Source organism: Hylobates moloch, unplaced genomic scaffold (genome assembly GCF_009828535.3).
Source record: "Hylobates moloch isolate HMO894 unplaced genomic scaffold, HMol_V3 SCAFFOLD_7, whole genome shotgun sequence".
Lineage (NCBI taxonomy): Eukaryota > Metazoa > Chordata > Mammalia > Primates > Hylobatidae > Hylobates > Hylobates moloch.
The window spans coordinates 7967341-7991573 of record NW_026652282.1 but is presented as its reverse complement, the minus strand read 5'-3'; the positions used below and the strand labels follow the sequence as shown (position 1 = coordinate 7991573).

General features: G+C 38.3%; 1 protein-coding gene across 1 annotated transcript in view; it reads left to right on the top strand.

The window, feature by feature from the left end:
* Window positions 1-24233, top strand: part of ARHGAP6 (Rho GTPase activating protein 6) — a 285984-nt gene that overhangs the window by 129039 nt on the left and 132712 nt on the right. The window lies entirely within an intron of this gene.

Genomic DNA, 24233 nt, shown 5'->3' with positions numbered 1-24233 from the left:
ATACTACAAGGCAAGGAGTGCACACCAGACAGCACATTTTAAAGTAAATTTTGTTTTTTACAAACAAACTCATGTCACAGGGGATATTGTCCTTTGCCTCCCATCTCACAGAGCAGCTTGGCCTCTCAATATGGCGGCCCTTCCTTGCCCACATCCTTCTGGCCAAATCCCACTTTTTCATACAGGCAAACCCAAATTCCGCTCTGTTTTTCAGAGTCTCTTAACTGTCTGGCTAGCTACTTTGTTTCCATGTTCTCAGCAGCCTCTCCTTTCCCTAAGCAATAACCAAAGCTATTCACTTTCTAAAAGAAGCTCTGATTATTTACCTATGAAATTCATGTGTGTTTTACCCCTCTACCTTGGTATAACATGTGGGTTTTTTTCTTTTATTCTGGAATTTGATTAGATTGATCTAATTGAGCAAATCTGTAATTAGTGGCAGGAGCTAACTGATGAGTCGTCCATCAATATTAGATCAATAAAGGAGATACTGAATATCTACCCAGATACAGTTGATGTTATACTTGGATCTCTTTGAATACTCAAGTAATACTTATAAAATTTGTACATATACATATGTTTATGTGTATATATACAAATTACTTAGCCTGTCTGAGCCTCAATTTGCTGATATGTAGAATGGGAATAATAACAGAACCTAGCTCAGGGAATTAGTATGAAAAGTAGATGAGTGACATCTCTGGGGAAATGGCTATTTATTACTCTCCCCAACCCTGTCAGCTGGCATACAGCAAATGTTTAAAGAATGCTAATAAACAAGATTCCAAGATGATCTTTGGGGATAAATCAGTAGGGATGAATATTGCAAAGAAAGGTAAGACCTTCCAATCAGGGAGAGAGAGATTGCAAAGAAGGAAGTAGAAGATTATAACAGGTAAAATGTATGCATGAAAAGAAACATAGGATATGATTCTAAAAGCCAAATGTCCCCAGGATTGCATTTATTTATGAATATATTTATTGGTGAATTTTATATCAGAGACAAGAAGGATTCCCTTTGAAGGAAGTTGGAAAATGGACCTTAGAAGGATTGGCAGGGGTGCACAGCAAGGTGGTAAGAGAGAGGAAGGAAAATGTGGATCACATTATGTTCACTTTCAATCCTTTTCCCCTATTTTATATAATTACATATATTGGAGTGTCTGAAAGGATTCAGGATATTTTTTTTTCCACAAAGTTGTGGGTAATCTCTACTTATGAAGTCAATGATGAATTACTAGTGGCCTTGTAGTTTTAGAAAGATTGATCTTATACTTTTTCTCACCTTTTAAGAATGAAAGGATGATATATTTGGCCATAATGATCAACAGGATGCTTCCTTAATGTGGCATTAATTCCTCTGGACCACTGGATAGTGAGTTACTGCTAATTTACTGTGGACAGTTGAACAAGCTTTGATGGTCGATTCCATAGAAATAATTGATTTTCCCCTACTGCATATCCTGAGTCATAGGACATTAAAATATGGATCTCTGTTTGAAATCTCTTCCACTAATTTAGGCCCCACTTACACAGCTTAAAAATTGCTAAATGTTTTTGAGGAAAATGAAATTTCAATTGAGATATTCTTCCTATAAGCAATTATTTTATTTATGAATAAATTGACTGCATAAAATAGTTCTTTTGCTCATTTTTTTGTAGTAGGTATTCTTTTTCTTGACTTGCAGCCCAGTACGTTTTGCTGTTCTCACAGTGCTTATGTTAGCAACTTCCCCACTTCTAATTTGCCACTTCTAATTTATAGTATGCTAGAAAATCATATGCCCAAGCTTGTTAAAAGTATGGGTGAACTGAAAGTAAAGGAACACTCTAAGTGGGGCTGGCCTGGGAGGGCCTCACCTGTAAGAAAAGCAAATGAATTTCGGTTTTGTGACACTTATTTTTGACTGCTGGGAGGGTGTTTGGTTTGTTTTGGGGTTCCTCTCAACTGGCTTACTGCCTGGGTTTCAACAGCACTCGGGGTATGAGGGTGGCCTTTGGATAAGTCAGGTATTATGAGTTTGAAAAGCCTTTCCTATCATCTGTAAGAGTTCAACTCTTGAGTCTTCTTTTAAAGCATCCCCAGGGTTGTCCAATATTCTAGAATAATTTCAACAGTGAGTCTTCTTAAGTAGCTGGAGCCAAAGTTGGCTTTAAATATTTTCTCTGTAGATGTTTACTTATAAGAAAACATCATTCTCTAGGATAGCTTTTTTTTTTTTTTTTTTTGCTGGGGTAGAGTTGGAGTTGTATGATCTTCAGATCTTAGGCACAAAACCACCGATGAATTCCGATACACATTGTAACTTTGACCCCACTGCAACCCTTAGAAATCAGGTATTGTGTCTTATACTTTCTTGGGAGCTCCTTGGTACCTAGAAAAAGCTCTTATACAAAGTAGGTGCTAGATAAATGTGTCGATGAATTAATGAAAATGTAGAAAAGTTTTCCATGACATTGTAAATATAGAAAATGTGGATTCTGAAAGAAATCCTACAGTGATTTAGATGGACCTTTTTAATAGCTAAGATGGATAATTCAGCATTGCTGTCAACTGCTCCTGTGGACTTTTGTGCAAATGACCTCTGATAAGTACCTGAAAAGGGAGATGCTGTAAAAGTGCTAGAATCTATTATCCTAACATTCTCATTACATTTGGCTCTGACCTCTTAGTTCAAATTATAATATACTCCAAGCAAATACACTATGATAGATAATTTTTTTTTTGAGACAGTCTCACTCTGTCGCCCAGGCTGGAGTGCAGTGGCATGATCTCGGCTCACTGCAATCTCTGCCTCCTGGGTTTAAGTGATTCTCCTGCCTCAGCCTCCCAAGTAGCTGGGATTACAGGCACATGCCACCACGCCCAGCTTATTTTTATATTTTTAGTAGAGATGGGGTTTCACTGTGTTGTCCAGGATGGTCTTGATCTCCTGACCTCATGATCTGCCTGCCTCGGCCTCCCAAAATGCTGGGATTACAGGCATGAGCCACTATGCCTGGCCTATGAAGTAACATTTAAAACAAAATGTGTACTAATAGCGGGGCTGGTTCAAATAGATTATGGCACAAATAGCATTCAAGATGAGGATGTCACTCTGCATTTGTCAAAATAAAAAGATGTTGGTGACACATTGTTAAGTGGAAAAATAGATTTTTTAAAGTCCCCTTCTCTAATTTTTTGTCTCCCTCCCTCCCTGCTCTCCCTTCTCTCCATTTGGGGAGATATTCGCCAAAACACTAACAGTGGTTATCTAGGGACTCCTTGAAAATCTCTGGGTAGCCAAGGTTTACATTTATTTCTTTTAAATAATCTGTGAATGCAACAAATGCAGGGGAAATACAAGAAGTTTGGAGTATGATATTTCTCATTCATGTTCAGCAAGAGAGATGAGTAAGTGATAGTGCTACTTGCATAGGCCCTGGGTATATCCAATGTTTATTCTTAGGGGGACAAAAAGTTGAACATAAAATCCAAGACAAAAAAAAAAAAAACACACGATTTTTTTTAAAGTGAGAGAGCCCTTTTAAATCATGAGTAGGAAATATTTTAATAATATAAACATTCACAGTAAGAGTTCATACAGCTTGTAATTTGAAAAGTCCGTAGGCATTTGCTAAATATCAGGTGGAACAATTTTCAACAAGGGAAATTATATGCAGTTGAAGAGTGTGTTGTTTGGATTATAATTAACTGGTAACTGTCAGGAGTGAAAATGGTACATCTGTGTTAAAAGAGGTAGGACAGTAATGTAAAAACAAGCATTTTTATTCCTGTTTATTGGGTAAAATGTACCAAAGTAAGTTCAACTTTCCTGCTGAGGTTCAGTGGAGACATACACAGATTAGTAGTTTTTAAAATATTGTTCAGCCATAAAATGGAATGAAGCACTGATCCATACAGCAACATGGATGAACCTTGAAAACATTGCATTCAGTGAAGGAAGCCAGTCATAAAACACCACATACTGTATGACGGTATAGGAAATGCCAAGAATAAGCAAAATCCATAGAAACAGAAAGTAGATTCATGGTTGCCAGGGATTGAGGGAAGGCGGAAATGGGGAGTTACTGCTAATGAGCACCAGGTTTCTTTTTGTGATGATAGAAATGTTCTGGAGTTAGACAGTGGTGATGGTTGCACAATCTTGTGAATATACTAAAAGCCACTCAATTGTACACTTTAAAGTGGTGGATCTTATGGTATGTGAATTATATCTTAATTTTTTAAAAGACACATATTATATATGGTATGATATCGGCCCTCAAAAAATTTACAGCCTTTATACATTATGTAAAATATAGATACGCAAAAGGCTAAACACAGTGTAATGGTACAGAACAATAGTGTAAGCGTTGCCCCATGATGATAAAGCTGATGATGACGACTGTGATGAAGATGAAACTAACCTTTATTGCCAGCCATGGTTCTAAGCATTTAACATGTTTAAATGTTTATTGGTCACCTCCTGCATGCCGGGTATATTCTAGGTTTATGTTTTACATCAGTGATTAAAACACACAAAGACTCCTACTCACAGTCTCACAGAAAGCAACTATGAACAATGGATATAATAAATAAGTACAGTAGAAGAAGAGAAAGCCTATGGAAAAGGAAAAAGTAGAGCAGCTAAGAAGGATTAGAAGTGCTGAGTTGCACATTTCAATAGGGTGGTCAGTTTTAAACAATTTCTTGAAGAAGGTGAGGTGTTTGCCTGAGCATCTCTGGGATCAGCACAAAGGCACCAGCATGGAAGTGGCCCAGTGTGTTAGCTAGCTGGCAGGAACCCAGTACTGCTGGTGTGGTGCAAGGTGGAGGGCATAAGAGGAGCTGCAGGCCAAAAGGTGACATCTTCTCATGCTTCCACGATCTTAGCAATTAAATGTAGAATTCCTTGCCTGAAATAATTCTATTGTTCCTTGTGTGCCACGGGCTTCAGGCTTTGGAGATGTGAAGGATTTGCATAGACATAGAGGCTATTTCCTCACAGGGCTGAGTCATTGGAAGAAAGAGAAACGGGAATGGGCAGAGCATGCTTGGTGTGCAGAAAAAGACCAGCTAGGCGGCAGCAGAGGTTTTAGGTAGAAAAATGGCAACGGCAGATGGGCTGTTGGGAACAGAGAGACCCTGAATGTTGGACAGGGAAATCCACTTGTGTTCCCTCTGCAGTGGCAAAGCACTGAGCATTTGTATCCACTGTCCTTGCTTGCTAGGGTTTCTCCAAGAAAGTTCATCTGGAAGCTCAGACTTGTGTCAAGAATGAGAAGGTAGAAACACAAAGCAATCAGATGACTTGGCTGTCTTCACATCACATTGAGAGTCAGAGCAGACGCAAGACCCCTGGGCTGTGGCCCTGGCTCAGACACTCTTCACCCACTTGCTCACAGATGAATGAGGCATATCTCAGGGCCCCAGATCAAATGATAACATTATAAGAACAATTGGAAATAGATAAGTTTTTAAAAATACAGAACATAATGTTTTTCCTGTGAAATATAGGGTTGCATTCAAAAACTGTTACCAGAGAATATTCTCCAGAGAAACCTACAGCTATTCAAAACTGCTCTACAATATAAGCTCTTGTTTAGCAAGAAATAAAAGGTATTTAATGAAAGGTCTATAAAAATGGATTTAATAACTTAATACATAATTCACATACTATAAAGTTCACGTGTTGAAAGGGTACACTTGAGTGGGTTTTAGTATATTTTTAATGTATTTACAAAGTTTGCCACCATCACCATAGTCTAGTTCTAGAACATTTTCATCACCTGAAAAGAAATCCCATACCCAGTAACAGTCAGTTCCCATTCCCCTCCCCTTAGCACAAGACAACTACCAATCTATTTCCTGTCTGTATGGATTTGCTTATTTGGGACATTTCATAGAAATAGAGTAATACAACATATGGTTGGAAAATGTGTCTCTGAGAACCTCTACAAAAAGGTTTCTCGGTATTAGCACTCTTGGCACTTGGGGCCAGATAATTCTTTGCTGAGGGATGTTTAGCAGCATCCCTGGCCTCTACCTTCTAGGTGTTAGCAGCAACAACCCTCCCTCTTAAGTTGTGGCTAACCAAAAGTGTCTCCAGACATCGCATGTGTTTGATGGCGGAGTGAGGGGGCAAATTCGCCCCTAGTTGAAACCCACAGATTTACAGTTACCTAAGAACTGAGCTGGGTGTAGGGGTGTATAAAGTGAGGTGGGTGCCTGGACCCAGGGTGCTGTTGTGGAAAGACAACTATTTCAGGGTCTGTGAAGGTCCAAAGTTTGTACCCCGAGTTCCAAAACTCTGTGATTCGTTTTAGAAAATAGGAGATGACTAGGGGCAAGAGGCACAACTGTTATTTAGATGAAGTTATTGTTCAAACAATAGCTGATGGGAAAAAACACTCATTTTTTCGGTCACTAAAAAAGATAGAGGGTGATGGGTGCACCAAAATCTCACAAATCACCACTAAAGAACTTACTCATGTAACCAAATATCACCTGTTCCCCAAAAACCTATGGAAATAAAAAGAAATTTTAAAAGATAGAAATTGTTATTTTAAAATAAAATTACATAGTATATGCCAGTGGTCTTTACCTTCCTTATAAAGGACTGGAATCATGGTGTCAATAATTCAGAAAGTGTCTAAATTTGGATTTGGGCTGTTTTATGTTACAACAGTAAGAATTAATTGTTCCCAAAGAGCCTTACTTAAGTCAGTTTTAACATTACTCTGCAGACTATAAACACCCCTTGAGCAGCAAAAGGAAGCATGAAATTTGATTTATACCGTAGCTAAGGAAAACAAGTGGGCAATCACAATTTGATCATACCCTACTAATCTAATTTAGTCTCAGGAATGGAGGAAAAAGAGGAAGCTTATGGACTTTAGAAATATGTAAATTTCAGAAGGTATAAGTGTGATCTCTTTTCTTTTAAGAATTGTGTAAGTGAAGGAAGCTCTCATCCTCCCTGGTAAATCCATTGGTAAACAAATGGGCTAAAGAAATCATGACTATGGTCCTTTCTAGTTCTTAGGATCTGTCCTGCTCAGAGTGGGAATCACAAAGTGATTGAAGTAATAACTGGTATCTTTGTTGTTCTCAGTTTAAAGGAAGTGTTCTCTCAAACTGCCTTAGACTGCGCAGCCTTGACCCTCTAGGACTTGATGCCCTGTGTATGGCATTGCTATCAGATGCAAGTTAGTAAACCCAGATTGTGTTTACAAGTAGGTTGTCATTATACAGTGGCTTCTCTGTAAGTACAAAATGTATATTTCCTTTTTATTTATCATGGACTATAGCAATTACAGAATGTAGCTCTTGTTTTTATCAGGGATATTACTGAGGCCCTTAAACTCAAGCTGACTTACATTTATTTTAAAATACATGTTCCAAAGATGTTTTCAAAATTTTAAATATGCATATTTTTAAGATTCTCCCCTTTAACCTGTTCTCCCACCCTGACATTTAGGATGGGGAATAGACAGAACATCTGAGGGAGTTTGGGTCTCACAGATCGGCTGTAAAATTGAGTAAGAGCAAAATGTTTGGGGAAAAAAAAATCTGTGTAGTTGTTCATCTGGAAAGATCTGTTCCCCACTCAGTAGCTTACAGAAGGCCCAACATGATATGGATCAGCTTGAATTCATTATCTGACCAAACAGCAACTCAGTAATCTTATGTCCTGTCCAAGGTGTGCTGTGGGACTCAATAATCTCTTTCCAGATCTGTTGTATCTTCGTAAAAATATCCATGAGAATCAGATAAACTAGTGGGCCTTAACCAGGAGTGATTGTGCCCTTCAGGGTACATTTTATAATATTTGGAAGCATTTTTGGTTGTCACAATTGGAGGATACGGACGTTCCTGGCATCTAGTGGGTAGAGGCCAGAGATGCCATTAAATATTCTACAATGCACAGGAAAGCCCCCCAAATAAAGAATTAACCAACCCCAAATGTCAGTAGCATTGAAGTTGGGAAATCTTGCTCAAGCAAATTCCCAGTGCCTCAGGTTGTCTTATGAGATGTGGAACATGTCAATATCCACAGTTGCCAGTTGTGCCATATGGAATGCTGCAAGGAGAAAATACGGATACACATGAAAATGTGTTTTTGGGATTTGGGGAAATACATCTATGGATTTGATACTTTGGTGTTCCAAAGATGTGGCTATTTTTGCCCACAAGTGTTGCCCAAAACCCCGGGGCTATGTGGTGCCTTTTTCACAGAGCAAGTACATAAAGTACAGACTGTTAAACAGATCACTCACCTGCTATAAAATGTCAGTTAATAATGAGGTCCCATCATGGATTTTAGTTGAATGATAAGTGCCACTTCTTTCCTCTTACATGTTTATTAGTGTCATCTAAAGCAATGGCTCTCAAAATGTGGTGGCTGGACCAGCAGCATTGGTATCACCTGGGAACTTGTTAGAAATGCACATTGTCAGCCCCCTCCCACACCTACTGAATCTGAAACTTTTGGGGTAGGGCCCAGCAATCTGTGTTATTTTAACAAGCTTCCCCATGATTCTGATGAACTTTAATGCTTAAATCGGAGAACCGTTGGGGACTACCAGCACCTGGGAGCTTGCTAGAAATCACATGACTAGGCCAGGACCTTGTTGAAAGGCAGATTCTCATTTAGTAGGCCTGAGAAAAAGGGATCAAGATTTGGGACTACAGATATGATAGCTTGGGTAAAGACTACAAAATTTCTCCTTTTTGAGCCTTCTATTTCCCTCTTCAAAAATTGGGAAGACATTGTATTGGTTCCCTGTTGCTGCTATAATAAATAACCACAAACTTAGTAGCTTAAAACAACACAAATTTATTATCTTACACTTCCAGAGGTCAGAAGTCTGAAATGGGTCTCACTGGGCTAAAATCATGGTACCTGGTGACTGTAGGGGAGAATCATTTTTCTTGACTTTTCCATTTTCTAGAGGCTGCCCACATTCCTTGGCTCATGGTTCCTTCTTCCATCTTCAAAGCCAGAAATGGCCTGGTGAGTCTTTCTCACATCACATCACTCTGACACTGAACCTTCTGCCTCCCTGTTCCACATTTAAGTTGCTCCTGTGATTATATTAGTCCCATATACATAATTCAGGACAATCTCCTTATTTTAACAGCATAAGATTAGCAACATTAATCCCATTTGCAACTTTAATTCCTCTTTGCCAGGTAGCATAACATGTTCACATATTCTTGAGATTTGGATGTGGACATATTTTGGGGGGCATTATTCTGCTTCCTACACAAATAATTTTACTTTTATTCTCCAGCAAAATTTGTGTCATAGAGAAAAATCTTGGAAGGAATCCAGTCAGAACCAATCTCCTACCAATTCAGAAATCTTCCTGCAAATTCCTCCAAACTTGGCCATGTGATACTAGCTTCTCAGCTAGACTGTAAGCTGTATCGTACAGAAGACCCTATCTTATAGTTATTCTCCATCTCCTCAGTGCCTAGAAGAGAATTTAGCTCATAATAGATACTTAGAAAACATTCTTTGATTGGTACACTGCTTTCAGGCATATAGAGCATGATATGACTACATAGACTGTGGAATCTTGACTTTGTGAAACTGAGGGATTGATGCTGAATCTCTGTCAAGCCTTATTACCCTCCTGTGTAAAATGGGGATAATATTACATTCTGTATAGGATTGTTGTTGGAATCAAATGAAATGTTGTAAATAGAGCACATGGAGATATAGATATAATTTACATGAAACATCTGAAACCATAACATGGTAGAATACTACCTTGTGATAATTTACTAACAAAACTGCACAAGATCAGGACAGGTGGTATTGAGTCTCTCTACAAAATGCTTATTGAAGTGTCGCCTCTGGCTTCGTTTATAACGTAAATTTAGAAGCAGTGTTTCTCAACATAGACTATATTGTTGAACCATTCGTGTAGCTTTTAAATAATATTTTTGCCTGGGTTCCATTCTACCTAGTTTCTGATTTACTTGGTCTAAGCATTGGCTCCAACTCTTACTATGTTTTTGAATCACCTGGGGGAGCTTTTATAAATATTGATGACCAAGTGCCACCTCCAGAAATTGTTTCGATCAAATATAATGTGTAGCCATGGTTGAGATCCATTGAACACAGCTTATTCTACCTTGTGAATTATTACATCTGCCAGACCTTTACTGTATATGAGAAGTTGTACTTTTATCAACTTTGCCTGAATCAGTGGATTTCTTTCTAATTTCCATTCAATGTCATTGGTGGAATTAAGAACACTCAACATAATGACATTTGCAATTATAAAGGTGGTATCACATCCCCAGAGTTTTAGCAGGATGGCAGAACCACAGTGAGCACTTAGAAAACGTTTGCTAATGATGGGCCAAAAAAAAGTGTCTTTTATGGTCTCTTGATTTATTCAGGAGTATTGCATTGCAATCGAATCTCTCACAGAGTCCACTTGAGGCTGCTAACATGTTGATTTAATGAATGGGTGCATTTCATGAACCACCCATCTGAGTGAATTACTTTGGGTGTAGCTGTTTTGATTTTTCCTTCCTCTGAGTATATGGTTTTGTTAATTTAAACAAATTCAGTTGTTTTACCATTTTGTGGACACATTCTTTGTGTGGCCAAGAATCTTGTTTGTGGTGGCCACACCACAACTAGATTTGAATGTGGAGCAACCCAGCAAAGAAGTGCTAATTTGAAACAATTGTTAAGATTGCCAGCAACAAACCAAAGTGACCTCCATCAATGGGTTCAGTTAGCAACCCTGAAGGCAAGACACTGTGTTTATTCCATTATCATTTCCTTCATCTATCAGAAACCCTAACCTTCATGGATGATGAAATAATAACAGTCTCAAACTTAAGATATATTTTGTTCATCTTAATTTTCTAAATGTCCTTTTTTCCCTCAGTACAAACATAATACATGTTTGTAAATAAATTCCAACACTATAAAAATTCATTAGGCAGAGTGTCAAAGTCCTACAAATCCCATCCTCAAGTGATAGCCACTAATAACCATTTGAGAATATATAACCCCAGATCTCCCTGTTAAATTATAATAAACATTTATGTCCATAACTTGTGTTCTGCAACTTCTTTGTTTAACTTTACGTATAGTGGATATCTTTCCAAATTTATTCAGAGAGAGCTACTCCACTTTTTCTCATGACTGCCCAGAATTCCACTGAATAGATATCCCATAGTTTAGTTAGCCAGTTGCTCACTGATGGACACTTAGGATTTTTATGTTTCTTTAAGCACATATGCATAGAACTAATATATAATAAAATTAATTATATATAAGTATTAATATGTATATTTTGGTAGATTATAATACACATGTAGAGAAGTGCACATAAGTTTACAACTTAATGAATTTCTGCAAAGTGAACACACCTGTGCCAGATGAAGAACCATCCCTGACCAGCACCTCACAGGGATCCCTGGGACTCCCTTCCAGTCACTTCTCCCCAAAGGTAACCCCTATTCTGTATTTTTGTAGCATGTATTGGTTTTACCCGGTTTTATAGATTACATTACTGGTATCCTACAGCATGTTATTTTTTGTGTCAGACTTCTTTCACTCAGCGTGATGTCTCTGGGATTCATCTGTATTGTTGTAGGTGGTTGGAGTTTGTTTTTTCATTCCCATTACTGCATAGTTTTCCATTATGTGATATACCACAATTTATTCAGTCTACTTTCACGAACATTTGGATAATTTACAGTTTGGGGCTGTTTTGAATAATGCTGCTATGAACATTCTAGCACACTTATTTTGGTGAACATATGCTCACATTTCCATTGTTTTTATTGGTGACTGGGTTTTTTTTGCTATCAGATATTGTACTGAAGTGGATGTCTTTGCAATTGTATCTTGCACATTTTGCAAGTATTTCTATAAAGTAGATATTAGAATTGCTGGGTCAAATGGTATTCACAATTACATTTTGAGTAGATATGGCAGAACTGCTCCAAAAAAATTTTTGACTTTTTTTTTTTGAGACAAGGTCTTGCTCTGTTGCCCAGGCTGGAGTACAGTGGTACAATCATGTCTGACCGCAGCCTCGAAATCCTGGGCTCAAGCGATCCTCCCATCTCAAGTCTCCCAAAGTGCTGGGATTCCAGATGTGAGCCACCATGCCTGGCCTAAATATTTTGACTTTTAAGCTAGGTCTGGACCTCAAGTAACCTATTGTGGATACATCCCTTTGCTATTACCATTATCTGTGACACAGACGCTGCTATTGTGTCTTCTTGACTACAAGGCAAGACTAACAAAAACCAGAATCTTCTGGCTCTTTTCAGTCATGCTCTAGTGAGCTAGTGCCTCTTTCATGTATTCACTGAGGGACAAAAAGATAAAATGACCTAGTGTCCCAGGATGCCAGCTTAAACTTTTGAGTAAATTGATGCTATGATAACATACACCAAATGGACTCTGTGGCTCTAAGTACCATCCACTCCAGATTGAGATAACCTCCTTTCCCAGGTAGAGAAAGAAGATTCTAACCTGGAGGTGAGAGCCATTTGCATGTCTTACCAAAAAATGTCCCATTCAGAATGCCCTGACATTGGGAGACATTAGGTTAGAGCAGTGTTTCCCAACCTTGGAACTACTGACATTTAGAGTGGGATCATTCTTTGCTGTGGGGGCCGTTCTGTGCACTGTAGGATGTTGGGAAGCATCCCTGGACTCCACCCATCACAATTGGCACTTTCCTCCTCAGTTGTGACAACCAAAAATGTCTCCAGGCAATGCCAAATGTCCCTTGAGGGGTAGAATCACCCCAGTAGAGGACTACTAAGCTAGTGCTTATAGAAGACCCCAGCTCTAAATCAGATTATGTTCAGATTCTGGCTCAGCCACTTTTTATGTGACCTAGGACAAAGTACCTAAGTTCTCTGCCTCATTTGGCTCATCTGTAAAATATAGATATTAATAGTAATATTTACCTCAATTGGTTGTTGTTGAGATTAAATGAGATTCTTAATGTGATGCACTTGGCATAGTCTTTGGCAAAAGAATAAGTGTTGAAAGTTGTTAGGTTTATTAGTCGTAATCTTTATTATTATTATAAAAAAATGGAGGGGTGGAAAAAAAGGTCCCATTGTGTATCCTGGAAAAAGGATGAGGATAATGCATATCTGAAAAAACATCAAAGGACAAGGGGCTCATAGCTCTTGGAACAGGCAGTGGGAAATGGAAATGTGGAGAAAACATTGAGTGCTATGAAGGAAGACAATGGCATTTGGTTGTCTCTCTCTGTTTCTTCTCAAGTTAACATTTGGAAACTAGAATTTGTGGAAAATAGACTTTGGCAGCAGAATTAGGCATTTTTAGGAATAAGATAAATCACCGTGGGGAAATATTTTATTGTATTACTCTTGTTAATATGAATTTCGTAAACTTTCAATAGTGTGTTGAATGCTTTTATTTTAAATAATAAAATACATCCAGTGCTAAAGCAGCTGTATTGTTTTTGATATTATTGAGTAGAAAAATTTATCTGTTAGGAACTTTGTTGGGTTGATTTTCACCTGATACCGTCTTCTCCCACCAAAGATCTAACTTTCATAAATTCTGGCAATAGAAAAACAAGTCATCATGTTAAGCTAGGTCTGAACCTTAAGAAACACACTGTGGCTGCGTCCCTTTGTTATTGCCATTATCTGTGATGCAGATACAGCAAGACAGAGTGGCATCCTGGACGGGACTCCAGATGGAGAGTATGAGGCCAGGGTTATGTCTTTGTGTTGCCAAGCTGCACCTTGGCTTGTCACTTCTTCCCATTGTGCCTCAGGTTCTGAGCACATGGAATTAGTTCAGCATGTCCCAACTATATTCTGGGGAATTCGAGCGATATGGAGAGATCGTCTGAAAATTAAAAAAAATAAAAAATAAAAGGAAGTGAGATTATAGCTAGTATATTTAGGAGGTACTCCGAGTTATAATTTCCCCTCTGCAGGATTTCTGTATTATTCTTATTGTTTATTGTGACTACTTAAGGTGAAGCTACCATGTACAACTTTTTCAAATATATTTGATTATGGAACAGCTTGGAAAATCCTGCATTAAATAATATATGTGTCCCTTGCAGGCATAAAAATATTCTGATTTCTTTTGAATTAGTCTGTTATCATGGCTGTGACAAATTACCATAAATTTAGTGCCATAAAACAATACACATTTATTATCTTAACGTGCTGTAGGTTAGAAATCTGACACAGGTTGCACTGGACAAAAATCAAGGTGTTGACAGAGCTACATTTCTCTGGAGGCTCTAAAACCACCCACACTCCTTAGCTCATGGCCCCCTTCCTCTAGCTTCAAGGCCAGCAATATTACATCTCTTAGATCGTTCTTCTATAGTCACATCTCCCTCAAACTCTGAATTCTGCTGAAAAGGGTTGTCCTATTTTAAGGGCCTGTGTGGTTACGTTGGGCCCACCTTGATAATCTAGACTTCTGTCCCCCTCTCAAGGTTATTAACTTAATCACATGGGCAAAGTCCCTTTTGCCATGTAAGGTAACACATTCCCACATTCCAGAAATCAGGGTGTGGAAACCTTAGGAGTGAGGGACATTATTCTGCACTACCTATCCTAGTGGCTTCTTTCATTTCTCAACCCTGGAGGGTGTGGGGTCGTGTTCTGTAGAGCCAGGAAGAAGTTCAGCATTTGTTCATCTGCTTTTGACCCTAGCAACTCATGAAATGTGCAATGACTATCTTGTAAGAGGTGTTCTTCTGGCTTTTCCTCGCCCAGTAAGCAATAAAATCAAAGAGGACAAGAGTAATTAGAGCAAGGCTATTGAACTATTTTGTGTAGCATTTTCTTTTTAGCTTCTCTTCTGATATAGGCAAGAATATCTCCCTGAAAGGAACTAGACTCTGAACTGTACTTTAACATGTAAAATTGCCATGCTGGATATCAACAATTAGTCTTTAGAGTTAAAATACAAACATAAATGATTAAATTAGTTAATCTGCTCTTTGTGATATAGCCATTACAGGACTCATTTTTAAAAAAAAAATGAACACTAGAAACCTCTAAATTTTTCGAGCCACTCATATTCATCAGAGGGTAAAAAGCAAAAGAAACTGAAGGATTGTGCTCCTTATCACAGCTTGGAAAAAGCTCTGATGGCTGATCTATATGAAGTGGAAACATTGCATGAGTTTTCTTGTAATTGTTGATATCTCATGTGAATGGAATGAGGTGGAAAACAAGTTTTGCACTAAAATAAATGTTTGAATCTTGCTATTTGGAGTCTTGTTGTCTACGTTTTTTGTTTTTGTTTTTGGCTACATAGTTACCATATGATCCAGCAATTCCACTTCTAGGTATATACCCAAAATCAGTGAAAACCTATGTTCACACAAAGTGTGTATGAATATTCACAGCAGCTTTATTCATAGCAGTCAAAATGTGGAAACAACCCAAATGCCCATCAACTGAAGAATGGACAAGCAAAACTTAGTATATCTGTACAGTGAATATTATCCTGCCATAAAAATGAATGAAGTAATGACACATGCTACAACATGGATGAACTCCAAAAACATGCTAAGTGAAAGAAACCAGACACAAAAAGCCCACATATTGTATGATTCTACTTTTATATTAAATGTCAAAAACATGCAAAACCATAGAGACAGAAAGTAGATTAGTGGTTCCCAGGGGCTGGGGTGAGAGGGGAATGGGGAGTGACTGGGTGTGGGCTTTCCTTTTGGGGTGATGAAAATGTTTTGGAATCAGTGATGATGGTTGTACATATCTATGAGTATACTAAAAAGAAACACAGAATTGCACACTTTAAAGTCGTAACTTTTATGGTATGTGATTTTTATGTCCAAGCTCTTCTATTATTTTACTATAATTTATTTTTGGAAAAGCAAGTTTCAATATGTTTTATTGCTCAGAGAAAGCATGATTTTCTGTACATCAGAGCAAAAGTATTTACCCAGGTCTGTGAAACACTGTGTAATTTATCATTTTAAAAGTCATATATTGAGGAGAAAACATTTTTGAAAAATAAATCTGAAACATGGCAACTAGAAAATCAGATGTGAACCAGTAAGTGCAGATGGCTTGTTTTCACATCATACCTGCATTTGGTGTCATTCTTCATGTTGGTTTCTCCCTTTTCAATTTTCCCTTTTACATGTTTGTCTCTTAATACTAAAAGTCAGGAAGCAAGATTTTCTCTTTTTTTTTTTTTTTGCATTTTTACTGGAAGTGATTTTAGCTACTTTAAAATAAATGTCCTAAATATAAATATTCCCTGCTGGTCTTGTTTCCATGCTAATAGACAGAAATGATTTTCTGTATAGACAGAATTGCTACTCTCCCTCAAATTTTCTTTCAACCAGCAAATATACAAAAGCACAAAATGTTAGTGCTGTTTCTATTCTTCCAGAACCTACAGTCTAGCCAGGGAGAAAAGGCACAAATATAGATAATCAAATAGCTTTCCAATGTTTAAATGAGTCAAGAAAATAGCTGAGATGGGGCAGGGTTGGGGGGAGATGAGTGTGATGGTTACATAGGAGGGACGTATCGGTGACGTTAGAGTTTTCTGGAAAAATAGCTGACATTTAAACATTCCCACCCCTCCTCTTTCCTCCCTCAATGAGACATCACAAGTGATTGTCTAGACATCTCAAGTGTCTAGGTCATTTGGAACCTTGAAAGAAGCAGATTCGCCTTCTTTAAGAAACATAAGGTGAATTTCCTTGGGTCATGTTTCGGTGTTCCTTATAGGTCCATAGTAAACTTGTTTGTGTTTTAGATGGTATGATTTTCTTGTTAATGTGATGATTCATTTGTAATGTCCCTGTAGGGGGACAACAGGGCTTCTCAGAGGAGGTGATGCTCAGTAAGCATTACAGGGGGAGTAGGAAGGCATGGGGAAGGCATTTGGGCTGAGAGCACCCCTCACCCTCACCATGAAGTCCTTTGGGCTCTTCCATGTGGCTGAAATTAAGGGATGTGAAGTAAGTGAGGCTTGCTGAAGCCCAAGAGCTAAGCAGTGGCCAGATCTTGAGCGACCTTGTGTTTTCACCTCAGAGTTGAGAACTTCATCTGGAAAGCTAGGAGCCTCAATGATGGTTTTCAGAAGGGAAGGGACAAGATGAGTTTTGCTTTGTAGGGAGAAAGAGCCTACAAGAGTGTGGAAGCGCTGGTGAACATTCCTCAGAGAGGAAGTGTTAAAGGAAAGGACAGTTTTTAATGAGGTGGGATCCACAGAAACTGCTGACTTTCTGAGTGTGAGTAGGAGAGACATAGGAAGCAATGTTAAAAATGATTTTGCTTCAGTTTTCCTGGGTCACTGCAGGGAACCCATACTGATGTATTTGAACCACAGAAACATTGCCCCTAATTTTATTGTGTGTATTTTCATATAATTGGTTTACTTAAAGCAAGATGCATTTGCATATATACCTTTTACCCACTGTGTATTATCACATACCTATTATAAATATTTGTCTATATAAGATGGAAATATGTTACATATGTAATTCATCATATAATAAATATATAATAGTCAAGATATATATATATTACTTTAAATACATTAAATATAATAGATGTAGAGATAGTTAAATCTATTTAATATGGAGACAAATCTATAATGTTGTAGTTTTCAAGTACAAGTTTCTCAGGCTGGCCATAGTGGATTTGATAGGCATCACTCTAGTATGAATATCTTTTCTTTCAAGAATACTTGGAAGAAATGCTGATTCCTAATAAGTAGCCCATACTAAATACTAAAATCCATGCTATTGATTTCACTTTTTTTCCCCTGAGCTTTTTCTCATTATGTGCATAAAAGAAAATAAGACATTGAGTGATCTCTGTGGACCCATCTGCTCATACATACAGAGATGTCACAATGATAGTTTTAAAAACATGTGGTTCCTGGACACAGGAAGGGGAGCAACACACACTGGGGCCTGTCAGGTGGTGGGGTTGGGGGAGGGAGAGCATCAGGATACATAGCTAATACATGCAGGGCTTAATACCTAGGTGATGGGTTGATAGGTGCAGCAAACCACCACGGCACATGTTTATCTATGTAACAAACCGGCACATCCTGCACATGTACCCTGGAACTTAAAATTAAAATTAATTAAAAAAAGAAACAGAAAAAAAATGTGGTTCCTTTGCTGTTTGAAATAGTGAAATGCTCCACCATGAAATGTGAACACTGTCATCCCCTATGTCATATGTCTGGTGATTTCTTTTCAGTGGGTCTGGATCTGGGGTCAGCAAACTTTCTGTAAAGAATCAGATAGGAAATATTTTAGGTGGTGCGGATCATACTGTCTCTGTTGCAACTACTCAACTTTGCTGTTGTATCGGAAAAGCAGCCACAGACAATAGGTAAATGAGTGGGTGTGGTTGTTTTCCAATAAAATTTGATTACAAAAATAGGCCTCGGGCTGTCCTTTGCTGACCCTGCTTTAAGTCAGCAGTTGCCACCTCAAGATCAAGGCATGCCTCAGTCAGTGTGTTAGAAGTAATTTATTACCTATAATAATTAAGTTACAAACTTTAGAATATTTGTAAGAAAGCTAAATGAGAGAATTAGAGGTGAGCCTAGAACTGCCTCATACAGTTATTTTGATGAATTTTCTTGAGTAGGAGAGCAAGGTGCAGAAAAGTAGCATAGGATCGTGGTTAAGACCACAAACTCAGGACTAAGGTCCCTGAGTTTGAATTTCAGTCATGCCACTTGCAATATGTGTCCTGGGACAAGTTACTTGACTGCCCTGTGCTTTGATTTCTTCATCTATAAAATGGGCATATTAATAAACCTCACGTTTTAAGATTGTTTAATGATTAAAACCATGAGTACACAATAAGCGTTTGGAATAATAATGGGTACACATTATATGCACAAGAGATGATAGTCATTCCCCACATATCTAAATCTTTTGGATGTAGATCCAGGACATAGCTCTCAGCTTATTTTATCTGTGCTGTGAGTCACTGATGAATAATCCTTACTGTGCACCACTAATTAATAGTTGTGGTGACTACAAATTTTTATGTTGCTAATGGGTTGTACTTTTGTAGTTTCTTACATTAAAAAAAAAAAATCTACCCATAGATGGATACTTAACAAGAAAGAAGCAGCAAAACTCTGTGTAGAAAATGTGAACGTGCACAAATCAGTAATGCCCATGAGTGAAAATGACATGGGAACATGTTGTTAGGGTACAACAGTTAAAATTACCAAAAGGTCAACAAAGCGATTATGTACTTGAACATTGGACATCATGTTCTTTATGTTCACATCACTGAATTCTGGAACTCTGAGTCTACTGTTTTTTTTTTTTTTTTACAAATGAAATAAAATGTAGCTATGTTTACAGCATACCCTTCCTTGTCCATCCTATTAATATTAACTGGTGGCATGGAAGTCAAGAAAAATGAAGACTCATTAAAATAAAAATTTTCAGTAATTTAAAAAAATCAGATTACCATATAATTGATTTTTTTGTAACTGTTTTCAAAATGGTCTTCATATTGCCACGTTAATTTATCAAATACTTGGAACATGCTTTTAGGGATTTCATGACTTTCTCCTTCAAAAGTTGGCCCTGCTATTTGCTTTATTTACCAAAAAAAGGGTGAGGTTTGGGGAGGGGTGCAGGGGAAAAGCAATCAAAACCTGGGTCTATCAGCGCATGTGACACGTTCATTTATCATAAGTGTTACATGCTTAGCTCTCTCCTCCCTACAGGACTATTTTATCTCCACTTTACAGAGCAGGTAATTGAGGCTTAAAAGGGTTGGATACCTACATGGCTAGTTACATGCCGAACTTGAATTCAAACACAGGCAGCCAGAAGGAGAGTCCTCCCTGTAACCACTGTGCTGTAACACTGCATCCCATTTGAATGAAACAGTGGCAAAATGAACAGATAAGATGAAAGCTGCTTAACTGTGCTACTGTTCAAAATATTCCCCATCACATCTATGACGGAGCTCGTGGAAAGTGACATCTGAATCAAGCCTGAGCACGTGAAAAACAATTTTAAATTATGGATGTATGTGCTTGGAGACTTAATCTCTTAATTGGTAGCATTGTTAAGTTTTCTTTCTGCTGCCAATGGAAGAGAAAGGAAAAAAAGAATCTTGAGCTTTGAGATGAGGGCACGTTATGCTCTCGGTATGGGAGAAATCTGGCAGAATCAGTCAATGAAGGAATATAGGGAGAGTGCAGTCATCACATGAGTATGTGGAAGGGTGCAAGAAGTGAGGAGTGGAGGCAGGAGGGAGGGAAGCAAAGGTACATGATAAATTCTTAGTGGAATTTGGAGAAAAGTTATGGATCCTGGAAAAAGTTCAAGGAATTTGTCTTCCCTGATAGTTTCATTAAGCTCTGGCCATTACAGTGGTTCTCAACCTGGACTGCACCTTAGAATTTTGGGGAAAGCTTTATAAATATATCATTGTCTGAGCCCCAACCCCAGACAGTCTAATTGACTTGATCTATACCTGTGCTGTCCAATACAGTAGCCACTATCCACCTGTGGTAACTTAAATTTGAATCAATTAACATTAAATACAATGACCAATTCAATATTCAGTTTCTCTGGCCATATCTCAAGTGCTCATTAGCCACGGGTGGCTAGTAGCCACCTTAGCAATTAGTACTGTTAACAAAAATGTCCATTATTATAGAAAAGTCTATTGGACCATGCTGTTCTTGGGGAGAGGGACATGGTCATAAAAATTTTTGAAAACTACAGCAAGTAATTCTAATGTGCAATGAACTTAGAGAACTGTTGGTCCTTAGAGAACACATTTGTTCTAAAATCCATCACCACTTGTATCTGAGGTAATTTTGCTTTGGAAGATGATTCTGAAAATATCATTAATGCTAGACTTTTTCTGCAGCCTAGAAATGTAGCCGCATATATTTTTATTTAAAGCAGCTTGCTTTCTCATTTACTCTACAAGATTTAGATGAGTTAACTACCAGACTGCAACTAAAAGTGCATAACTTGCTTTTCCCCACTTAGAATGAAGTGGTACAACAATTCATGCTGATTTTGAATTACTTATTAAAAGAGTTTAATAAGATAAATTATCTTATAGTAAAACCGAGAGGCTCATTGTCCACAGCTCACGTTTTAGGCAACAGATTAGAAGCAACTGATGTCTATATATTTGATGATATCCAAAATTAATTTATTAACTTAATATGTTTATGAAGTCTCATGTAATTTTGAGGAAATTCTTTTCCTTTCTCGTTAGAGAAGAACCCTACTGAGAAGAGACTTTTGCAAAGTGCCAAAGTGCAATTGATGAAACACAATGTCACCAAATATAGCATTGAAATGAGAAAGTGGAAAGGAATTCACTTTGGCATTTTTTATTTTGCCTAGTTTGTTTGGCCTAAGAGTTTTCAAACTCCTAAATATGATATTCATCGATCCTTAAGGCTTGTTTTATATCCTGCTGATTTGTAAATATCTGACTTGGGATTGGGTTCTTCAGTTTGAGGCGACAGTACTTCAGCATCCCTGTATGTTTTAGGTAATCTTGCTCTGAAATCCATTCCATGTTTAATGAGCAGTGAATATACCCATAACAGAATAAATGACCTGCCCTACAAAGAGTTCACATGACATCTTACCTATAATGAGTGTCCTCTTATCTGAGTTTCCTTCTTATTTCAAGAAACCTGAAGCATCCAACGTTATAACTCAGCGTTCCTCGCTACATGAGTAGAAGGAGCAGCTATAAAATAAATACCATTCTCTGCAGTGTGGTAGAACCAGCGATATCCAGATTTCTCCATGAGAATCAAGATAAAATGCTTTTCTCTAGGTCAACCCTCCTGGGCACCTAAAATGAGATGCAAATTTCACACTCTGTACTCAAAGGTATTTCTCCAGCTATAATCTTGGGCTTAATTTTCTGGAGATCCATATTTATTGGAAAAAGAGAGGGACTCTTGTAAAGAAAGAATTCCTAGAGTCAGCTTGTTTTATTGCTGCCTAGACTCGCTTCTTATCAGTTCATTCCACACGTACAGCCTCCGTTTACCAGTTACGTTGTAGACTCAGTTTGCTTCCTCTCTTTATCCCCTTCCTATCAGTTCTGCACCACTCGGCCTCATTCATCTTTCCTAAAACACCTCTTTCATGGTGTTACACCCCTACCTAAAACTGAGAGTGGCTAGTTCTACTTGTAAAGGATCTGGCATCCAGGAGGTTTTCTAACACGGCTGTTCCTTTTTCTTTAAATGAAATACCTGTCCCTTTCCTTACTCCTGGAGGTCATTGCCCCATCTGTTGGCTTTCTTTTCTCTGTTTCGTCCTGGTGCCCTGCCTCTGTTTCTGCATATTTCTGTGTCTCAATTCCACAGGGCTTTGAGCCCTGAGCTGTCCTCCATGTATTTACCAGAATTCTCCCAGTTGCAGAGAGGCCTTCCAGTCTCTGTTGGATGCTCTGTGTCATACTTACTTTGTTTATAGGTCTTCCAAGGGAGTGAATAAAGAAAAGGTTGCTGGCATGCTGTGATATTGCCTAGGGGTTAAAATTATTGCATTTGAAAACAGACTGCCTGGGTTTGAGTGCCAACTCTTTACTTCCCAGTTGTGTGACTTCTGGCAAGCTCTTTACGCTCTGTTTCAATTTTCTTATCTGCAAAATGGAGATAATGCTAGTACCTGCCACCTAGAGGATAGCGAGTATTCATGGAGACAATAAGCACTCAGTAAATTTTAGTTGTTCTTTATTGTGGTTTTGACTGTTTCAGATTCATGGTCTTAAATAGCTTTCCAGTTACTAGATTTGCTTTGATGGTAGAGTTTAGATATGAAGGATCCAAAACATTCTCTCCGTGCAAATAGGTCACAGTAGCATCAGGAGGACGCTAGCAATTAGACCAAGGTCAGGGTACTAGGAATGGGAAAAGGACAGACAGCTAGAGTTAAGGAAGCAAATGGTAGCAATGAGAGAATATACATTGGCTTATCACCTAGCCCCTGGAAGTTCTGAGCAATACAAAGATAGAGTCTGATGGTTAAACTGATGGTACCACATTTTCACTGAGCACTGTAAGGCAGCAGATGAATTAAAATGTCTCTCGCAATTTGCATTTTTATATACAGTCTTAAAAAAATATTAAGACCTTACATGCGAACTCTATGCTACACTCAAAAAAGATTACCAGGACCAGTGGAAGGTTTATCAGTAATGAATATAATCTAAATGAAATTTCACTGTGTCATTTTATTAGATTCAGTCATGATTCTGAAAGATAAAAGCATTAACTATTTCTAACCATTGGCTATATATTATTCAAAATCTGAAGGATGTCATTAGAAATATATTTGTCTTCTTTTACATTAAAGACTTTCTACATGCTCAGCAAAACAACGTATAAAGAGCAATTTTTACTTTACCATCCAGGTGATCAACTACTCTCTTTCCAAGTGAGAATGTAGGAAGGGAAGAAATGAGTCATGATGTCGTTCAGTGGGGAGAAGTATAGGAGGAGTTTCAAGCACAAGGGCTCCAGATCAGGCTGCTTAGATTTATTATCCGTGTTCATATGGGAAGTTCAGGAAAGTGAGGTCAGCTGCTATATCAGATACATCCCCAAATTTCACAACATAAGTCTATTTGTCATTCATACTGTTAGATTGGCCACAATTGGTGGGACAGCTGTGCTCCAGGCAATGATTCTGAACCTGGGCTGCTTCTTCCTTTCATTCAGCTGGAGGTAGGGTGGGCTGGATTTAGGTTGAGACATTGGGGCAACTAAACCTTTCACACTGGCTATGTCGCCTTCTCCACGTGGTCTCTTCAACATAGTGGCTACACCTGTGTCATGGGGGCTCAAGGGTCCTATGAATGCAAAAGCAGAAGTTTCCATGCCTTCTTATGTCTCAGGTCCAGAATGGGCTTGGCATCCCCTTCTGTCACATTCAGTTGGTTAAAGTAACTCATAGAGCCAGGTGGGCTTGAAGGGTAGGGGACTACACTAAGCAAAGAACACCGAAAAAATGTGGTCCACTCCTGGGACTACCACACATGGCTATGCAGGTTGCCTGGATGCTGTCTCCAGGTTTTTATGGACTGGGGCTAGAAATGAAGCTTGTCACTTCCTCTGACATTCCATTAGCTAGACTCCAGTCATATGGCCACTATTAACTGCAAGAGAGGCTGGGAAATGTAGACTAGCTGAATGCCCACGAAAAGGGGGCTATGG